Source organism: Bos javanicus, chromosome 6 (assembly GCF_032452875.1).
Source record: "Bos javanicus breed banteng chromosome 6, ARS-OSU_banteng_1.0, whole genome shotgun sequence".
Taxonomy (NCBI): Eukaryota; Metazoa; Chordata; class Mammalia; order Artiodactyla; family Bovidae; genus Bos; species Bos javanicus.
In genome coordinates, this window is record NC_083873.1 from 88,432,530 (window position 1) to 88,439,118 (window position 6,589).

Sequence of the window (6,589 nt, forward strand, 5' to 3'; positions counted from 1 at the left end):
CACTCAAATATATTTTCTATCTTCCATAGGGGACAAATTAAGTTATTTTTCTCCAAGGATTTCATCTGGGAGAGAAAGAACAAGACTGTTTATATCAAGCTCACAAGCAGAGTACAAAATGTCTCTGAAAATTCAAAATCCCATGAAAATTTTGACTTCAGCAAGATCTAACTCTCATGGGTTCCACAAGAATCAGCTCCTACAGCACCCACCAAATGATGTTTTCCTCCAGCAGCCTGAAGCCTGAACCGGACTAATGGGCTTCAGGAAAGAGTTGTGGTTTCAGAGAATGGGAAAATATGATGATCTACTGTTGGAAGCTACCCACCACTGCTGCCACTACTGCCTCCCACCCTTCATTTATCCACTGTCTCTCTCTCTCTCTCTCCCTCTCTCTCTCTCCCCCCCCACCCCACCCCCCTACACACATCCCCACAACTCCCCTTTGGAGACAGGCTGCTATAAGACACATATATAGCACATATATAGATGTACACTACTCTTACAGTGCTTTTCTAGGTTTACTTACTTTTACTTACAGGTTAAATGGGGTCAGTCAGGTTCCAGATTTTCCCGACTTCCAGAAACTCTAATTTCCAGGAACCCATGTGGAAAAGACATCAGGTAGAAACATCTGTCAGAGTTTGATGGGAAACCCACTGGGCTGGAAGGCACTAGTCCTCAGTTCTCTGCTGATTCTACCATGATCTTAAGCAAATCTCCTTACATTTCATGGTGTCAGTTCATTCATTTACTATAGGATACATTGTGTGTGTATATATATATATATATATATATAGTCTATATTTTAATATTGGACATGTGCTAAATGGTACATAAAGGGGAAGGGTAGGGACCATTATACTCATTGGTAAGTAATTTAAAATACTTCTTTTAATAGAAAATAAGTAAATATATAATTGGAGGATGGACCTAGAGATTTTCATACTCAGTGAAGTAAGTCAGACAGGTAATGAGAAATATTGTGTGACATCTCTTATGTGCGGAATCTAAAAAGAAATTATACAAAGGAACTTGCTTACAAAACAGAAAAAGACTCACAGACTTAGAGGACGAAATTATAGTTGCCTGTATACCCTACTGTATTTAAAATGAATAACCAACAAGGACCTATTATATAGCCATGGAACTCTGCTCAATGTTATGTGACAGCCTGGATGGGAGGGGAGTTTGAGGGACAATCATACATGTGTATGTATGACTGAGCCCCTTCGCTGTCCACCTGAAACCATCATAACATTGTTTGAATCAGCTGTACCGCAAAACAAAACTTAAAAACAAAATTTTTGAAAAATACAACTTGGAGTCAATTTTGAAGTTGTAGGATTTTTAAAAGATAAAATAGGAAACTTCAAAGACATATGATGCTCATTCTGAGTGGAACTATCTCTATTCCTCCAGACATCTGATGAATAGGCTCTTTTTCTTCTGTAATAGAAATCCCTTAGTGGAAAATGATTGCAAAATACTAACAAACACTCCCCAAAGTCCCTTCTATATTTTGCATCCTATGAATCTGTATATTAAACAGCAAACATGCTGTTTGCCAGTTTGATTAAAACCCCAGGTATAAATCACTATTGAAATCTAATGCTTTACGTAAGAGTCAAAATTCCAGATTAAAGTATGTCACAATCCTAAGTCAAATGTCCTTTCTTCATGGTAGGGGAAGGAGAAAATAGAGTTATAATGAGAGAAGATTTTGACAAATGGACACCTGATTCTCTATAGATGAGGGATAAAAGCAAGAGGGAGAAGTAAAGGGAATACATAGAAACTACCTGGAAATGGAGCTGAGACAAAACGGAACTGTCCCAAGGAGAAGGCGCAGAGAAAGTTTGCTTTTTCAAGGTGGAAAAAAGGAACTTCTCCCTGCAGGAATGTTGTAAAAACTAGACTCCAGTAAATACAGTCTAGGTAGCTTTACTACTTTGGTTCTGGACATCTCTGAGAAGTCATGAAGATTAAATTGTACCATTCCCATTCTCCATATTTTATGTACATAGATTAACTGTAAATCTTGGTGTAACACACATAGTCTTCATTTTATTACTTCCTGTTGAATATGGTGCATTTGAATACTGTAACTAACCACACACAGTATATCCAGCCACTCTACAATGGCCCTGAAACCAAGAACATCAATGCCCACAGATAAATACATAAATTCAGATATTTTATCTTGACAATATCTATCAACAAGGAAGAATATGCCCCATTGTTATTCAACAGAGCTTTTATAAAATAGGAACTTGTTAGAAGAAACATATCTATGTCAAGATCCACAAAATAAACACAAGATGTACTCTTGGGAAGACACATTCATGGGAAAATATTTTCTTGTACTTTAATTTCTGATAAGGTTGTGATAACAGAGTTTGAGTCATAAGTACTAAAGGAATCAGTTCAAAGACCACACTATATAAGGGATCACTATTGTAGATCAAATCTCTACAGGCACAACTGCAATTCAGCTGTGTGTGCATCTGGCAATGTGGTCATTTGTATTTATTTTTTAAAGTGTGAAAAAAATGATATACTGAATAAATTATCCATGATTTATGAAAGGGAGGAATCATTATCTGAGACCAAAAGTACAAGTTCAGCATATTCTATGTGTCTTATGGCTTCACATATTTAATCAAGTAAAGATGAGAAAGGGAAAACAGAAGACGCTAATTTTCTTTATGGCAGAGATATATGTTGTAAAGTAGCTGGTAAAATAATTAGAAAAGGTAAATTCGCAAGCAAAGTTCAAAATTCTATCTCGTCTGCATGGCTCTAATGTACCTGGAGAATAAAACATTTCAAAGTCTAGGCTATAGTGGAGAACAATAAAGTTCTGTTTTCTGTGGAGAACAATAAAGTTCTGAAACCTTCACTGGGCTCTCCAAACAATTCAGGGTGTTGCCTTTGATCATCAAAGCCTCAGTATCTTTTGAGTTCAGGTTTCCATAGAAACTACCTTTACGTAGTAGCATACTTGTTTCAGCTGGCCAAAGAACAGCTGCCAACAGGCCTTAGGTGTGAATACCAAGGGTTGGAAGCAACACATTTTCCATGGAGAGATTCCATCTTTGGAATTCATCTTTTTCAGTTGGTTTCACCAAGTTCAGAAATATTGGCCTTCAGGCCATAGAATAAAGCCCAATTACCTGATACTTCTGGGAATATTTAGCAGTAAAATAAACATCAAGTCACAACATTATTAAGATGGCATAAGTATCTTGGCTTACATTCTCAAAATTTTTTTACTTCCTTCTGAATTGTTCCAAGCATGCCAATGTGTGTTGAAACTATAATTAAGTCCTCCTACTTCTCCATGAAAAAAAAAAATCAAGTCTGCCTAAATAATAAAGGTTCCTGTGCAAATGCAAAGGATTTTAGAACTATCAGCAATGAATTATTTTAACAAATAAAGCCCTCAGAACCAGAACATTTATTTGTATTGCATATCTGGAGAGCTCAAGTAGAGACACAGAAATGTCCATCAAATGCATTCGTTTATGGAGATCACCAGGAAAGGATTGATCCCGTTCTCCAACCTATGGAATGAGAATCTACAATTCAGCCTGAGAACAGCCCACCATGTTTAGGAAGCATTTATTTAACCATTGTCAAGTCACAAGTCAAATGTCACCTCCTCAGAGGGCTTCCATATGTACCAGAGATAAAGTAACACCACCTTGAACATTACTCTCTGCTGCTCCTTCATAGCAGAACTGGAAGAAAAAGAATCAGAAAACAGGTCAATTGAGATTATCTAGGTTAAGTAATGGAGAAGGCAATGGCCACCAACTCCAGTACTCTTGCCTGGAAAATCCCATGGACAGAGGAGCCTGGTGGGCTGCAGTCCATGGGGTCGCAAAGAGTCGGACACGACTGAGCGACCTCACTTTGACTTTTCCCTTTCATGCATTGGAGAAGGAAATGGCAACCCACTCCAGTGTTCTTGCCTGGAGAATCCCAGGGACAGAGGAGCCTAGTGGGCTGCCGTCTATGGGGTGACACAGAGTCGGACACGACTGAAGCGACAGCAGCAGCAGCAGGTTAAGTAAAAGAAATAAAAACTAATGAAAATGAAAAGAGTTTCATATATCTATGAGAAACCATCAAGCTGTCAAAATATGCACAGTGAAAGTCATGGAAGTAGAGAATAAAGAGAAAGTGGCAGGAAAAAATGTGAATAAACAGTTAACAACTTTTCAGACTTGGTATAAAAAATTAATCTAACAGTTAACTAATATTTGACAAGGGAGCCAAAGAATACTTATGTGGGGAAAGGATAATTTCTTCAATAAATGTTGTTAGAAAAACGAAATAATCACATACCAAAAAAAGAAAAAGAAGAAAAATTGGATCTTTATCTCTAACCACCCCACCCCCGTCAATTAACTTAAAATAGGTTAAAAACATAAATGGAGTGCCTGAAATTGTAGAATTCCTAGAAGAAAACATAGAAGAAAATCTCTGACACAAAAAACACAAGTAACAAGCAAAAATAAGCAAGTGGGACTGCTGCTGCTGCTGCTAACTCGATTCAGTCGTGTCCGACTCTGTGACCCCATAGACGGCAGCCCACCAGGCTCCTCTGTCCCTGGGATTCTCCAGGCAAGAACACTGGAGTGGGTTGCCATTTCCTTCTCCAACACATGAAAGTGAAGAGTGAAAGTGAAGTCACTCAGTCGTGTCCAACTCTTAGCAACCCCATGGACTGCAGCCTACCAGGCTCCTCCGTCCCTGGGATTTTCCAGGCAAGAGTACTGGAGTGGGGTGCCATTGCCTTACTCTAGAATAGTACCTAACAAATAGAAGTCTTTCAGCAAATATTTGTTGACTCATTCAGTAAATTAATCTTTATTTCAAAAACGAGAAGCCTGAAGCACATAGAAGCAGAATAATTTTCCCAAAGTCAAACAGCTAGTAAGGCATGGAGTTTGGTTTTAAATCCAGACAGACTGACAACAGAACTCAATCTTAAGTTTGCTAACGTACATTAAGTCCAGCCCCTGAGGTGCTGAAGTGTTCAAATCTATATCTTCTATCTGAAACCCATGTAACATAATTAGCCATCTTCTACTGCCTCCCTCTGCTTCCATCTGAAGGACTTGACATTTCTATAATATCACAGCTCAAATCTTTAAAGACGGTGAGGTATCGAGGAAAGAAAGTGAACTTTGGTGTCATACACACCTTGGTTTGGATCTCTAATTAGGCTCTACCAAAGCCCATGGACTGAGGAGGCTGGTGGGCTACAGTCCACAGGGTCGCAAAGAGTCAGACACGACTGAGCGACCTCACTTTCACTTTCCAAAGCTTGTCACCTTAGCTAGGTAGTTTGATGTGCTTTCCAATTTTCACGCCTTGGTAGGCATAGAGAATTATAATATTTCTATAGAACACTGGGGAAAGGTAGCACTTAGTCAAAGGTAATTGGTCTGGAAATCCAAGTGTTTCATGCTCTTCCTACCCATCTCCTGGAGAAGGCAATGGCACCCCACTCCAACACTCTTGCCTGGAAAATCCCATGGATGGAGGAGCCTGGTAGGCTGCAGTCCATGGGGTCGCTAAGAGTCAGACACAACTGAGCGACTTCACTTTCACTTTTCACTTTCATGCATTGGAGAAGGAAATGACAACCCACTCCAGTGTTCTTGCCTGGAGAATCCCAGGGACGGGGGAGCCTGGTGGGCTGCCGTCTATGCGGTTGCACAGAGTCGGACACGCCTGAAGTGACTTAGCAGCAGCAACCCATCTCCAGGGCTAAGAGGATCATGTGGGCATTCCTACATCAATCTGCATACACAACCCTTGTTGTTGTTGTGCAATCACTCAGTCATGTCCGACTCTTTGCAACCCCATGGATTGCAGCTCGTCAGGCTTCCCTGTCCTTCACCATCTTCCAGAGTTTTCTCAAACTCATGTTCATTGAGCCAGTGATTCTATCCAACCAGTTCATCCTCTGTCGTCCCCTTCTCCTCATGCCTTCAGTCTTTCCCAGGATCGGGGTCTTTTCTTATGAGTCGGGCCTTTGCATCGGGTGGCCAAAGTATTGGAGCTTCAGCTTCAGCATCAGGCCTTCCAATGAATATTCAGGATTGATTTCCTTTAGGATTGACTGGTTTGATCTCCTGGCAGTCCAAGGGACTCTCAAGAGTCCAGTTTCCTTATTTTAACTATAGGGTACCAGTTCATAAAATCGGGCAAATGATGTCTCATTCACAGAGCACTTGTGAACTATAAATAAAACATCATGGACAAAATGCTTGCTATAGACAGTCAATATGTAGGGGCTCAGTTGATGGTAGTTATCATCAGGGTTACTACGATTAGTATTGTTTAAAAAGAAATAACAAGCACCAAATGGAGTCACTTATGCTGAGTCCCATGTTAGCAAGCCAAGACTTAATTACAGTTTCAGTATTTCCCAAGAGTGTGACCTTTAACTAGTCAATCTGGGGAATTACCTGATTAGTACTGGTGAGGTAATCTGCAAGGCAGACCCCACTCTTCCCACAAAGGAAGGTGATTTTGCTGGGGAAAAAAGAAATTATTTCGTTTATAACTT